General features: G+C 43.1%; 1 protein-coding gene across 3 annotated transcripts in view; it reads left to right on the top strand.

Moving 5' to 3' along the window:
• Window positions 1–16,322, top strand: part of grik4 (glutamate receptor, ionotropic, kainate 4) — a 233,162-nt gene that overhangs the window by 75,589 nt on the left and 141,251 nt on the right. For all 3 annotated transcript variants that reach the window (XM_083772591.1, XM_083772590.1, XM_083772589.1), the window contains exon 2: window positions 10,947–11,170. The gene's annotated coding sequence lies outside the window, so the exon portion shown is untranslated. The remainder of the gene's footprint in view (window positions 1–10,946; window positions 11,171–16,322) is intronic.

The raw sequence follows: 16,322 nt of genomic DNA, 5'->3' as shown, positions 1-16,322 counted from the left end.
CTTAACCCATTGTTGCAGCTCAGCACGACTGCAGCTCCCTTATGTTATAGTAGCTGCGAACTGGAGCCTTTATAGTATGCATTAAGGGTATGCACTTCCTGTAATGTAATATATTTAGTATGCATTAGGTATGGACTTGCACTATAAGACGCAGAAAGCATAAGTCCATGCATTTATTTCTGCTTAATTCATCTCAGTAATTGGGTAAGGCAGGTGGGTTATATCCAAGTATAGAAGTGCATGTGGTGGTGGCAAATAGTAATTTAACGTTTAGAAAGGTACTAAAGCCTGGTTCCAAATAGCAACCAACTGAAGAGATGACTCACTCTCTTGAGAATCCCTCCCTCATTTTGGCTCATGTAATTTATTCTACTATCCAATTACACGACAACCCGCCCCTCTCTGACCTCCTCTCTCTGGGAAGAGCTTTTACTGGCTGAGCTGGAATAGAATTATAAAATAAAGTAAAGACTGTTTACTTGAGTACTCATTTCTGTAAAGATATTTAAATCTCATAAGCCCTGTGGGAGGATTTCAACTCTTCGGGGGTTTTCTTGCATTAATTCATGCCATTCATGATGTTGCAATATCACATACTGTATAGTCATGAATTCTCAGGGGTTGCCTATTTTAGATCCACTGAATCGTTGCCTGTGGGTTCACCACCAGCAGAATGTCAACGCTGCTAAAATACATCCACATCAAGGAATGGCTAGAGATGTACTGTATAACTATATCTATAGGTCTATTTGAAGCTGTGGGAGGATTGTACACCAAGTTGTGCATTGGACATGAAATGAACAGCACAACTGTAGGGTATATGAACACCTGGTGTCCCCAGGTAAGGTTAAAGCACAACTGGAGTCAAAGTCATGATGCTTTCATAATGCAGACCACCCAGGGGATACAGACAAGGACACAGCAGCGGTACAGATGCCTCTTTTCGCCATAGCGCACAGTGGTGGTCTGTTTTATTTTAAATCCCCTTGTGCGTGACTGTGCACCTGAAGCTATAAGCTCTCTCTGCTGCATCGTTCATAACGTCATTGATCAATGCTTCAGTGAACTTTTCATTTGTATAATCTGTTTTAAAAACTCCTCAGTGATCCAAACCTTTCTACCAGATTTATTATAGTTTTGACATTTGAATTGTCCCTCGTGTGTGTGTGTGTGTGTGTGTGTGTGTGTGTGTGTGTGTGTGTGTGTGTGTGTGTGTGTGTGTGTGTGTGTGTGTGTGTGTGTGTGTGTGTGTGTGTGTGTGCGACTGTGCGTGCATGCGCAGTCTCTGTCCAATTGGCCAATCTCGCAAAATGGTTTCACATTTTAAGATTTTTCAGATTCCATTTTGATTGGCTACGGCTGGCGGAGGGGGGGGGGGGGGGGGGCTGTTTTGCACAAAATGCCACAAATCATGAACAGTGTCCAATTGACGTGGAACTTTGCACAAACACTCCAAGTAGGCCAACTCAAAATTGGAGGTCTCCAAACCACTTTCTCTTCTGCCACATTAATGTGAATTGTCGTACAAACTATTCCCCACATATTGCCACCTTGCCTGTAAGCTATTCAGCCTAGCGAAGACCTGCACTTTGAGGAGCACCCTTTTCTAGTTTTAGGAATGTTTTTGTTTCGTTTTATTTTCCCCCCAGGATGGAGGAATATATAGACACTGTACAACCTTGTGTTGTTTTTTTTTATGCAAAGTGTAGGATAGTTGTATTGTTGTTGTTTGTTGTTCTGTATTGATAGGGATTCTTATTGTTTTTCTTGTACAGTAGGCCTATATGACAGTACTTTCCACATGTAACTCTTAACTGCTGTTAATCTATTTATAGAAGTTGAAAAGGATAAGATGAAAGCATGACATCAGACATGTAGACATTGTAGAATGTTATTTACTAAAGGTCCAATGTTTAGCAAAGCAACTTTTATCTTGTACAGTAGCCGACACACCATGAACTTGAATGAACCGTTAACATCCATGCATGCTTAATGCACAACAGAGCATCGTAATTACCAGATGGAGCTCAATCAAAAGCAATACTTTAGACTTTAGCCTTCATCACATTTCCTTTTCCTGCCACGGGGTTGTAAAGAATGTAGTCCTATATGTTGCTTTCTGCCTACAGACTGCCATTTTTACACGCTTGTGCAGTCACTCTTCTTCTTGGTCTTTGGTGTTTTTTTAGGACAGCTGGCATCTGCTATGTTGCATTACTGCCACCTTCAGGAACAGTTTATTACTGTTCATTGTTGTACTTTGACAGCTACTCCAGGAAACTGAGGATATTTTGTCTTAGTTAGTTTTGCATTGTTCATTTTGGTATGTTTTGTCTTTTGTTTTTGTTTGCTTCCTTTTAGGTTTAGTTTTAGTTACTGTAAAAGAAAGGGGAAAAAACAGGCCTATGGAAGTTTTCCAAGCTCTTTGTCAATATTACCTTCACAATTCCCACCCTGGGGTCAGTTCAGTGAGTAGGCCTAAATGGGGCATGTCTGGTGGTGGCTATGAGAGAGAATAAGAGAGTGAAAATACGGTGTTTACGGTGTGTGTGTGTGTGTGTGTGTGTGTGTGTGTGTGTGTGTGTGTGTGTGTGTGTGTGTGTGTGTGTGTGTGTGTGTGTGTGTGTGTGTGTGTGTGTGTGTGTGTGTGTGTGTGCAGCTGCTGGCTTGCATGTCCAGTGCATAGCTGATTTAAGGCCTCAGGCCACAGGAAGAATGCTGCTCTACACTCCAAGCACGTCCCTGTAACCAGCAACAGAGGAAGCACCGTTGCCATTCAGCAGCATCGACAGCAGATACCTAAATGAGTCTGTTCTGTCCTACCTCCCCCTATCCGCCTTATTAACACTTTCCTGCTCTCTCTCTCTCTCTCTCTCTCTCTCTCTCTCTCTCTCTCTCTATCTCTCTCTCTCTCTCTCTCTCTCTCTCTCTCTCTCTCTCTCTCTCAATCTCTTTCCACCTTTCTCTCATTTGCAGATTCATCCTCGCATCCAATCTATTGTTCCATCGGTCTCACGTTTCGTTTCAATCTTTCTCTCTCATCCCTCCTCACTTAGGTTCATTTTCTTCCCTCTCCAACATGTTCAGCATCTCATTTCTGTCTCTGCAGCACTTTGCCCCCTAGCTGGCCCGCTACTAAATGAAAGTCAGATCAGTCTCTGTCCCTTGTATTTATGTCCCACTATAAAAATACTCAGTATTAATTAGTGTGCTAATTAGTGGGCTAGCTTTGAGTTAGAGCTGAAAGTTAGCCCACTAATGTTGTCTGTTAACTTGCAGAGTTACAGTACACTCACAGAGTTAACTCACTCCTCGCTGCCTGTAGAAAGATGCAGCCACTGCGGAGAGGAGAATGTGAATGTGTCCTGCGGGCACATTCATGTTGGCTCTGGGTATAATAATGCTGTAATGTCCCGCATTATAAGTGCTGAATTTATGACACTGTTATTGTTATTGTGACACTGTTCCAAACTTCTCCCCCAACATGCTTCTTTCTGCCACCTGGGGTTTGATGAGCAGGTCAGGAATCAGGAATGGTGTGATGACAGGTTTTGAATTCCAAAAGCTTTATCACTCCCCTGCAGCCTGCCCATGCAGGCAGTCTTATTGATTATGACTCTTCAATTGGTGTCATGATCTGATAGGAAACTATATTCATTCGTGACTGGATGTAAAATCTGTGTCCAATAGCTACAGTGGCTGTGTGATGGCAGGCTGGACTGCCAACCTCAAACTTTAATATTCTAGAAAGAATTCTAAATAAATGCTGGGTTCAATAGAGCTTACTATTTTCTTTTTTTATGATTAAAATACGAGCCGTGTATAGATTGATCTGATCATTGATGGGGGAAAGTAGACCCTTTAAGCAGTTACCATTACTTTTATGAGTGTGCAGCCGAGCTGTGCGCATGCAAGGTCACTCAGGACAAGACGGATTTCTATATAGTGGCTGGTAAAAAGAGTGACACGTCAGAATTCTCCAGGACAGACTAACCCTCTGGCCTGCGCTTCGCGGGGCCCCACCGATATGCGGACTGATATGATCGAATCTGAATTTGTGATGTAACGGGTCGTATTTGCTTTCATATATGTCTTTGCTGTTCATATGTATATCACAGGACCATTCAATTTGGGATAATTGTGGGCAATCTTTAAATGCCAGATCTTGTGAATCCATAATTTTAAGTGTACAGCCTGTTTATTGGACTATTAGATAACCCTCTCACAGGATGGCGCATCATCATCTTATATCAATGACATCACTAAGGCCCTCATTTATCAACGCAGCGTACGCCAAATTATGGGTGCACGCCGGAAAGACCGCATTTTCAGCATTCATCATTTCCGCATGACCTTGAACTTGAACGTGCGCCCTGACAAAAATATCGTCAGGTCAGGAGCTGTCGTAGGCTTTGTCCTGTTTTTCTGTCGTAGAACAGCGGAGCAGCATTGACTGACCAGCTGACAGGCTGTCACAGGTATCAAACATATGTATTCACTCCTAAAATGTTAATATAAAACTGTATATGTATGTAGAAAAAGAGAGATTTCCAACTTTACAAGCATTTTTCTTAAATAACTTTTTATTGAATTTTTATGTTTTCACATAAAGATGAATCAAATGTATAAATAAAGTGAGACAAACTAGAAAGGTATAAATTATAAGCACAATACAATAAAACGGACAAGAAAAACAAAAAGCACAGAAACAAAACAAACAAATGAAAATGGCGAGCAGCACATACACAATACAGTCAGTTATTCATTAGGGAAAAAATATAAATACAAATATATACACATACTGTATATATACTGTGGGGTGTCGCTAGGCAACCACCCACCAGGTAAGCATAATAGCCCAGACAGCCAGTCGGAAGGAGGCAGAGCGCGGCCAAGGAGGACACGCCTACTCGGCCTCGTCATCGAGCAGACATACTACCCAGCCTACCTATTGGCTCAAGGTCAAGTGCACGCGCCTACGCCAGGATAAAAGGAAAGAGAGAGCCTCTGCGCTCATTCCCCACTGACAGCTGACAGGGACAGGTCGGGTATGCTTGGCGGTAAGCGACATCTCACTCATCCTCTCGCACCACGACACCAGGCATATCGACATTGATGTGAGCATGATATTAAAAGCCTATTCTCTTCCTATATAGGTAACCCGCTACCCCGGACGAATTATAACTGATGAAAGTTCCACTTCCCTGGGAGAGTACTACCAGGAAACCGAGGCACCTGTCAAACCCGGGGACAGAGCGTGAGACATATAATAGGGCGCACTAAGCCCGTTACGGTTAGGGAAGAGGACCCTAACTAGATCCCCGCCAGAGAAGAGGCAGAGTTTTTGTTCGTTAATGACATTTTGAGTTGCATTTAATGCCACGCGCATAAAAGCGCATTTATCCTATAATAAACGGCCGTGGTGGCCCAGTCTAAACAGTGCCTTGTGTGTTGGTGTCCGCTCAGTGCTCACAATACATACACAACACACATGGGCACACCAGAAGGCAAATTGCAAGAGTAAAGCTGGGGCTCTCCAATCCAATGAATCACTTCCTTTATAAATCACAGTAGATAGATCCCTGGGCAAGTAATCTATCAGCGGCCTTTACAAGCAATTTCAATCGCGCAATTAAAAACAATATAACATGTTTACAATGTACAAGTTTATGCTTAATCAAACAGTGCTTTACTGGCCTTCTTAAACATATACAGTAAATGCGAGCGCACTTGTGAGATGATTCGGGATCACAGCGTGACATCAGATGCCTATAGACTATAATCCCTGTAATATTTTATAAATATATTTAGGCATAAATGGACTGCACGCCTTTAAGTGACAATGACAAGCATAGGCCTATAGCTTGCATATTTGCAATTGTAGGCCATAGGCCTATAGGTGTAAGGGGCTTAATCATTCATCCATTTAAATAAGTGCTTTAACAGTCATTCAGATAAACAGCAGATTTGGTTATCTGGGTCAGGATGAGCGCTTTGCGAGACGGGACGGGACCGTGGCGGGCGCCGTTTAAACAGCAACACCAGCACATACTAGCACACCCCAGGCTTCATCCATATGTTTATGATTCATTCATCAATCACTCCATAAACGTTGATTATTTATGACTGCCTTGCGCAGGCTTAGACAGTATAACGTGGGAAAAAAAATTATGGCACTTTTCCATCGATCCTTGCATTGACATTTTGTTTTGTTTCCTGGTATGGCTCATTATCATTGATTAATAAGAACTCCATAAAATCATCAACGTGTCCAGCAAAATAGCTGGGGTACGATTTGAGAGTATGACTTCAATGTATGAGACCCGGGTACTCAGGAAGGGGAAAGCTATATTACTAGGGACAATACACACCCGTTACACAGCCAATACCATCTTTTACCATCAGGGTGACATGGTACCTTCTCTGCCTCAAGATCATTTGTTCCTATAAGTATAGACTTATGAACAAGCAGGCCCCATCTCAGTTCTGTGCATAAAGTGTGATTTGATGCCTCTTGGAACTATGACTGGTGGCCTTCTGTTGGCATTGTTTCTTTATTGTCAATGTACTGTGTGATCTGTTTGTGTATATGTTTTCTGTATCCTGATGACTGCTGTGCACAAAACAAATTTCCGACAGGACAATAAAGTATCTATCTATCTATCTATCTATCTATCTATCTATCTATCTATCTATCTATCTATCTATCTATCTATCTATCTATCTATCTATCTATCTATCTATCTATCTATCTATCTATCTATCTATCTATCTATCTATCTATCTATCTATCTATCTTTAATGTGCGGTGCAGGGCTGCAGGTTTCACTCACCCTCCCACAGCATGCACTCACAGCAGTGAGCATGGATCGCCTTTGCGTACCTAGGCTACATGACTGCTTTAACGCACTGCACACAAATGGATAAAATTAATATAGTTGCCTACAAACGTATTCCATTCATGGCGATGCAACTGTGATGTGTCATGTGCGTGCGTGCGTGAGTGTGTGGACATGACAGCCAGACAAGCGAGGCGAGAGGGAAACATGTGTAGGGTAGCTATTATTTAATTCATGCAGGTGTTCGTTCTTTATTTATTTAAGATACAACACACCAGTTGGGCTTGCGTGTGTGTGTGTGTGTGTGTGTGTGTGTGTGTGTGTGTGTGTGTGTGGGGGGGGGGGGGGGGGGGGGTGAGGCGTGCAGCAAGGCTGCTAAAAACTCAGCTTCCCATCATGCAGCTGTGCACAGTTTGAAGCTCAACAGCACCATTTGTCACCTGTTGGTACACAGGCAGACATAGGGCACCACTCAAAAGAAAACTCAGCTTATTGCACAGTTTCACCTGTTGGTACCCTAAACAGACAGACAAACAGACACTTACATATTGGGACACACATTGCTGTGCATTGGAGTGGCTGCACCACTCAATAAGGTGGATGGGGGGGGGGGACTAATCTGGGGTTCGTATGTTTTCCTTGTTTCTTAGTGATAAATTCAAGGTCAGAATGGTTACAATGGGAGATATTTTAATCTAAATTGTAGAAAATCTACATTCACTCTAATCTGGGATTCGTACATGATGTTTTCCTATTTTCTTAGTGATTAATTCAAGGTCAGAATGGTTAAAATGGGAGACATTTTAATCTAAATTGTAGAAGATCTACAGATTTGAATCATATAAGGTTTTCCATCAGGCCGAAGGCATAGGGAGAGAGTATGTTTTGCACTCCGTCCGTCCGTCCGTCTGTGTGTGTGTGTGTGTGTGTGTGTCCGTCCATGTATCCGTCCGTCTGTGGACAGCTAATCTCCGGCACCGTTGGCTTGATCGCAGCCACACTCTGCACACACACTCCCTGAATGCCACAGCTGAACCTCTGCCCCAAGGTTTTCACATTGGCCTCTTATAGCGCCACGGAGGCCGCTTTGTGCAAAACACTTTTTTGGACAGCACACCTAATTTGTTCAAAGATCACGCAAATTGGTACACAGTCTCTAGAGCCAATCAACGAAACGGGTCTTTCAGATTTTTCAGACTCCATCCTGATTGGCTAAGATTGGCTTCCAAATTCCACAGGAGTGCACGCACATTCCCACTAGGCCGAGGAAGAAATGTCACTTGAACATTTTCAACTCAGCCTCATGGTGGCGCTATAATTGGGCGATTAGTGTTTTTACCTCTAACTGCACGGATCTGTGTAAAACTTTGTATGCACACTCCCTAGAGGCCAAGGAAAACCCTTTGCCTGGAAACACATTTTCTAATATTACTCCAAATTTAACGCAAATCGGTATACACATGCTCTCCATAGTCATGTGATCATGACCGGTTTGTTTGATTTATCATAATCCATCCTGCTTGGCTATGATAGGCTTCTAAACTTTTCAGGAGTAGCTCGCTTTGTACCCGTTTTGTACAAATCGCCAAAACTCCTCAACACAGCGTTGCGGTGAAACTGTGCATGCATATTCCCACTAGGCTGAAGAAGACAGTTTTCAAATCAGCCTCATGGTGGCGCTACAACAGGCCAAGTAGCGTCTCACAAACACACACACACACACACACACACAAAAACAAAAAAACATAGTACTCCTAAACATTTTGCCAAACATCACACACACTCCTATCCTCCTAGTGGAGACCTGTGCCCAGAAGGGTACTTTTTCTAGTTTCTCCTAAAGCTTTTTGTGCTTTTGTGTTTGTGTGTGAAATCTGAAAAGTGGGTGACATGCAAGAATAGACTGCTGGCATTGTACCATGAAATGAAAACAAATTCAAGTCTACCAAAGCAGTCAGCTCAGTCCAGGCAGCTGTCTTTGTACCTCTTGCGTTTCCGCATCCCAGATAAGCTATAGGGATTGATCTATTCCAGATACCCCTATATATAGGGATTGATGGCCATGCCATAACAGACATCTAACAAGATCTATTCCACTTTCCTGCCCTTTCTGTGCTACATTGATTTCATACAGAAATATCTGAACATCTGCATACAGTGTTTCACGCACAAACTGTATAGAGGAGGAAACAGAATAGTATAGATACATACATGACAACATGCAGGGATATATGCAAATTGGGTTTGCCGGTCATGAATGAATACAAATTATATTGAAATTTGGCAAGAACAACCGTTGCAGGAGGCGGATTGGATAAGATTCTGCGTGCTGGAAGTCAGGGAGCCAGCCCACTGAGGATGGGGCCAACCCTGGCGCTGCCTGCTTCTTGAGCGGTGGTGTTGGACTGTTGGTCAAATTAGAACCAATAATCAAGAATGTATTTATTCATTCATTCATTCATTCATTTGTCCAGTTTGTTAGGTTTACTCAGTCCACATGGCCAGACATATTGCAACATTCACAATACAGAATCAGTATTTTGAGCGTAAAAAAAAGTTATAGCCTCAATAGAGAAGCCCAGAGGCTATACTCTCCCACTTTGCATACTGAAATGCATGAAGTACATTTCACAGTGCAGTGGTTGTGTATATTTTAAAATGTGTCCTGAAGCTATGTAGTGAGACTGGTGCCTAAGATCTTCTCCAACCGAAACAATTGGTTTTTCATACATAATGACATTCACATGTAGAAACACATTACACTTCTAATCACGGCAGAACTTAAAAATGTTAACTAAATGTGCGCTTGTTTTTTTTGGTGAACACATTGAGCACACGTTATCTAACTTTTTAGATAACGGGCAATTATTCTTACCCCTCATTCATTAGGAATTGTTCGTTAATTATGCTTTATATTGACCACATTACATTCCAAGCTGTTTTGCCCTGGGGGAGGGGAGTGGCACAAGGGCAGAGAAGGTTATATGGTACAGCTGCCAGTTGACCAATCAGTGCAAGCTAAAACGCCAACACAAGCTGTCACTGTGATTGATCTACATTGTTGCTGAAGGAGTGTAATGTATCAAACATCAGCTGCCAAACACTGTTTAGTTAGTAGAACTCACACTGGAGTTTATTCAGGGACAAAGGAACCAAAGCACACGACTGATCACTTGTTTTCCAATGTGCATTCTATGTAATTTTAATTAGGTACAGTATCTAAACCGAAACGGCATCGGCAGTATTGCGATAATTGCAATATCAGTCCATGCGTACTCTGTGCTCTTTACATGTCAACAGTATACAGTGCACATCAAAAAGCACAACAGCAGAAAACGTGTGAGAAATATTTTTATTTTTTCAGAGGTCGCATTCAGAAATAGTGTGTATTCATAAGCTGGTCTGTCTGTCTCCTTCAGGTCTTAAATCACTGCGATAAATGAGTAAATAAAAACTGTAAAACATATGAGTGTGCAATTACTCAGTGGGAAGAACTCCTGATTAAGGCCAAATCACAGTGTGTGGTTGTGCATTTTGGCATCCGATTATATAGGACTTTAATTTTCCACTGAGTAAGGGTGTCCATAAAATGGCATGAGATTAATGCTCATCTCGAAAGTGACATTTATTTCTTGTTTACTGTGGACATTGTCTTTGCATTGTTTTGAATGCTGATGAGATCTGAAAATTGTTTATAATGTGCACTATATGACGGATATACTGACGCTGACGGACAGGCACACTGCATAGAGTAAAATAAATGCACGGTCACACTGAACTACTTATGTGAATAGATGCGTTTCAATTTCAACTTTCAACACAATCCGCTTTTGACGTGGGCGGGTTGTACTTGAGATAAGCATGAACTTGACAATTCCACAGCTTCAGCTTGTCATGACCTACATGAACGCTTGCCTCTCATTGAAAATGAATTACTAGGCACGCCAGTCACTTTCCATGCTAAATTTCCATTATGCAGATTCTTAAAAGTGTGGATTGGGACTATATGGACGAAAGGAGACATCGATGTGTATGAATTGCATTCATGTGATGTCTCAGAAGGATTTTTAATTCATTATCTCTACATTTTCTCGTCTTCTCTTTCAGTGCACCGAAACCCAGCACACGTGTGTGTGTGAGTGTGCGTGTGCGTGTGCGTGTGTGTGTGTGTGTGTGTGTGTGTGTGTGTGTGTGCGTATGTGCGCACATGCACACTTATACATACTATGAGATGAAGAGAAGTGTATAGCAGCTAAGTGGCCTCCTCACCCACCTACAACAGCCGACGACCTCTGCTTCAAGATGGACTAGGACACCCCAGGAGATCAAAGGTAGGAAATGTTTGCTAATCAGCTGCTCGGAGAAGAACTGAAGTGAGAGTACTTTTAGGAGAGAGGAGAGCAGAAACAAAGACAACATGGATAGAAAGGGGGAAGGAACAATGAGTGGGATTCTGTAACAATCCTGTAACATTGGACATTGAGGCCTGTCAGTACCAACACCATAAGCCTCTGGGCAGCTGTGGCTCATGAGGTAGAGCAGGTCGTCCAATGATCCGTGGGTCGGTGGTTCGAATCCTAGTCCTCCTGTCCACATGTCTAAGTGTCCTTGGGCAAGACACTGAACCCTACATTGCCTCCAATGAGTTGGTCGGTGTGAGCTTGCCACCATTGTGTGAATGTGGGAAGTGAGGACGCTGTTCGACTGTTCGCCGCTTCACCTCCCGATGTATGAATGCATGAACCATTGTGCTTTGAGCACTTGGAAAAGTGCTATAAAAATGCAATTCATTATTTTTACCACAACAATGAAAAATAGAAAGAATAACTGGAGTGGGTCTGGCTGCTTTCAAAACACTTGGGGCCCATACAAATCCTAAGTGTTATGTTGACAGCTGAAAATACTTGGGTGAAGGACAAGTCCTGGTTCATGAGATCTATCTGATGCTCTGATGCCATGCTCATTTGTATACTCGCAGCACAATACACTTCAGCCTTGGAATGTTTTCCAATTTTTGTTTTTGTTTTTAAAGACATACTGTGTAACATTTATTATACTGCAGCCACAATAAATGGAATGGGTTACCTTCAAGCCTAAATCCATTAGCTCCACTGTCAACTTCAAGTCCTCCAAAAAAAGAGCTGGCTGAATTGAGTCCCGCAGCTCTATGTGATACATATCACCTAATCCATTCAGTATTTCATGCACAATGATCGAATTAGCTGAACAGCAGATTTGTGGAGAATTAGCGGAGAGGACGAGACCTGTGAATGTTCTGCTGTGTCCAGGCAGCTCCACTCCCGACGTGTCCATTACAGGTGCGCGTTCTATCGAACAGAATTGGCATAGCGGGTGGTCTTAGGACCCGCTTTATGTCCTTTTTTTAATGCGCTTTAGGCAAAGTGCATCAACACGCCCACTGCCCCACGGGCATACCTCCAGACACAAATAAAGGAGTCGTTATAATGTATAGTCGCAAGATACCGTTCACAGATACTGGAAGCTGCTAAATGCGTAATTCACAGGTTGTGAGAAGTGCAAGTGGGTAAGGCAGGGCGTAATATAGGGCCCCTGTCTTTTTCTTTTTATACAGATATTATATCGGTAAATTTCGGATATCGACCATAACAGCAATGTTGGTATTGTATCGGCCAGAAATGTCACATCGGTGCATCTCTAACTACCACACCATGGTCTCCTCCACCACCATTATTTATTTTTAAACCTGCACTGTAACTGTACACTCCACTGGTGTGTAGTGAAGGGTGGTATTACTTCATCTTCTGTAGATGTTCTCCAAGTGCATTTAGGGTGCGACGGTCTACCAGTCAGCATCAAGCAGAGCCCGGCTGCTGTCACTGTGTTGAACAACTCTGATGGATGGATCCACTTTTCTTGCTGGTTCTGTTGATACCTCTCTGATGGTACAGGCACGGAAGATGAAGAGGTTGAATTATGACGAAGGCAGCTGGTGGTGGTCACTGTCATTACTCTTTTGTGGACGCTAATTGTTTTCTGTTGATTACTAACGGAGGTATTAATGAAAGTCTGATACTGGAACCATTCTTGAACATATGTTTTAATGGCTTTATTATTGTCTCAGCTAGTCAAAGTGCATCTCCCATTCCATATGTCGATCATTCCCCACCTGTCCCTCCTCTTCGATGTCTCCCATTTGACTGATAGCTGTCCATTTAAACTCTATACGGGCCCGCCCCAAAGTTATTAGTGCAGCCACGCCCGGCAGCCGGCGAAAACAGTTCTCAAGGCCCGAAAAAAAACAACATTGAATGTTGGACACCATCAAAAATGTTCCCCCCCTGTTTTGCCGACAAGACCGAAAATCTTAAAACGTTAATAACTCTTGATCTAAATCATCCCGTCCAATTCTAAAAAAATATTATTTCTTAGACGGCCCACCGCGGTCCTGTCGCTAGTCGTGGTAGAATTAATCATACCTCCCGTTGTTGTCGATCAGCTCTAGAGTGTTTTGGCTACATTTAGCTGCTACAGCCACATCCGGGATAACATCCGGTCCATCGGTAAAAGTGCTCCGCTACTATAAATCGACAGGTGCTATGATTTAATGGATTAAACAACCCTGGGCAATTAGGGTGTTAACTTGGATAAGTCACCAGGTCCAATAACTCTTGTGTCATCTGCAAAAACTACCATTTTCAATTATATTAGATACATCACACATATCATTTATTAGGAAACAAGCCCAATTGAGCAAATACAATTTAAAAGTAAGCCCAGCCCACTACCAAAATCTATAAGCCACTTCACAGAAAAACAAGCCCAAAGTCGCTTATAATAAGCAGACATGGCAACACTGGTCACCATCATAGTTTCACATCCACTGTGCTGTCATTGTGGTCGGTGATGTCACCCACATAGCTTGACATCCACTGTGCTGACATGTCACTAAAAGGAAAGCTTCCAGCACGTCAAACCCAATATGTCATGTTTCCTCAGGGTGAGGAAAATGGCCCAGCTGCATGTTCAGGACACCAATGAATTGATGTCAGAGCCCATGGCGTCCAGTTGTGTAATGATGTGAGGGTATGATTTCCTCCAGGGGAAAGCGTGTCTGTCTGTCTGACACCAAGATAAAATCATGAAAGCCATCCCCCCACCTCCCCTATACTATACCGCAAGAGACAAGTTTACACTCGATCTTCCTCTGTGGAATTCTCTTTCTTTGTTTTCGTTGCCTTACCGCCCAAATGGCTTTTCAAGCTTTTATCCCAAATATTACAGAAGTTGTTCTGCTTCTGGTTGTCAATCAGTCCTTGAGTGTTGGTGCTTTGAAGCTTAAGTCCTTTAATGTGGTCAGCTAAGGCTCATCGCCACCCCAGCCGATCACCATGGAAACCTGATATCAGCCATGTGGCGTGCTACTTTCCCCCTTTGATCCCCCTTGTTTAAAATGGATTAAACGCCCAAGTCTATTATCGTTGGAGTTGGTATAAAGACGTGTCACACACCAAGACATTTTGTATTATTCTCTATTATCATAAGAGGCTTTTCCAGCCTAAATGATGGAAGGGCTTGATTGCCACCGCAATGTGGGATTATCTTTTGGAGCCTCATAAATCCATTTATCAGACGTGGGCGATCGCCATATAGGGATCAGCAGGTGTAATAGCTCAACGATGGACATTGGTGTGAAGCCTGCACATTAAAGTAGTAGTAATAGTAGTAACATTCTACTACGATGTGTACATGACTAACCCACGGGCCCCTCCAGAAGGAAATAGTAGGGCGGCTGAACTGTAGAAGTGTACTATGATGATAATGCATTCCACAAAAAGGGGTCCCGCTCGGTCCGTGGTCCGGATCCGAATTACCATAATCACTCGGACCCAAGGTTTTCAGCACAATTATCGCGCGGCGGGTGGGGCGGGTCCCCCCTCCCAAAAAAGGACATAACAATGCATTCCGGTACCTGCTCTCCTGTGTCTACATCTACTCGTCCTGCTGAAACCATCAGCTTGTTCTGTTCGTCAATGTGTTGCAGTGAAAGGGCGCTTTAGCCCCTGCCTTTTGACCATTGGAGAAAAGTGCCCTCTCCGTTCTGAGGCTCTGAACCTCGACCGTCATCGGCGCAATGAGCACATCTGCACCACATCTTTCTTAATTGAGCGCCATGCTGTGCAGGAGTGCACAGTGCGCGCACACAGAATTATAGCAGATCTACAAGCTTACAATGCATTGCAGGCGACACATTGTGGGCTTGAGCGGCTATTTTGGGTGTGCGGTACCGCCGCTGCGCAACAAAGTATACACAATCAAAACTAAAATGAGCACATGAGATTCATTCATTTCGAGCGGAGAACTAAACATTATCTAGTGCGCACACAACCCAAACGAGTGAAGTGAACCGTTCCGAGACAGATAGTATGTCATGTCACGTGCAAGTGTTATACTGTTCATTCAAATCATTTGTTACGACTCACACATGAAAGAGGGACGATGTCACCTCTCTCTCCTATCTCTCTCTCTCGTATCTCTCTCTCTCATAACGAGCGACCTGCGCTGGGTTTTTCATACAGTAGTCCAGTGTCAATTCACAATTTTCGACCACACAAACTTTCTGACTGACAGCCCCTGCCATTCAAATTCCCTCTGCACGTCCCTGCCGGGCCTGCCCCTTCCCTCCCCTCTCTCTCTCCAAAGCAATTGAATGCACTGGACTTGCTGGGTGTTGAAAAGCCGATCGTTAGGCTACTTTTTGTTTTCGCAGGCCGCGGGGCGGGCAGGTCGTTGATTAATATATTGTTTTGTGGGGCGGGGTGGTGCGGGTTGGCTCCTGTGGCGGGGCGGGACGGGCGGGTTATGACCTACCTACTAAATTTGCACACAGCATGGTGACAAATAGCCATTATTCTCCTCTGTTCACAAATTGAAAATGCTGTGATTACAAGATGTGATTACAGGTCAAGTATAATACAGCTTACCTTCCATTGTTCACAATGTCCTTCAGCTCCAATGTTTCATGGGAACAAAGACAACAGAGATCCCTTTCATACATTTAACTTTCTCTCTCTCTCTCTCTCTCTCTCTCTCTCTCTCTGAAAACAGACACACACACACACACACACACACACACACACACACACGTGTGTGTGTGAGTGCGTGTGTGCGTGCATGTGTGTGTGCAAGAGAGAATAACATATTATGTTTGTATGTAGATTTGATTGCACTTATCTTACCATCCAGCGCTAACAAATGGACTTAAAGAGTTCTAGGTTGGTACAATTACTCTAGACAGCTGAATTTATGATTGTTCTGAAACGCAGAGTGCATTTAAACATTTATTAAATATAATAATTGATGGCTGCAGCAGGGACTAATTAAACATTTTAAACAAATAAAGAAAATGTGACCAAATTAGTGGTTTCCAGAGTGTTGGCTCTGCTTTGTCTGTTATAAAATCCTGTCATCTTTCAGTCCAGTTACTTTCAGGTCAGTTGATGT

This window comes from Protomyctophum parallelum, assembly GCF_964188405.1.
Source record: "Protomyctophum parallelum genome assembly, chromosome: 9".
Lineage (NCBI taxonomy): Eukaryota > Metazoa > Chordata > Actinopteri > Myctophiformes > Myctophidae > Protomyctophum > Protomyctophum parallelum.
The sequence above is the reverse complement of the archived record's forward strand: the minus strand, read 5'-3'. Positions and strand labels throughout refer to the sequence as shown.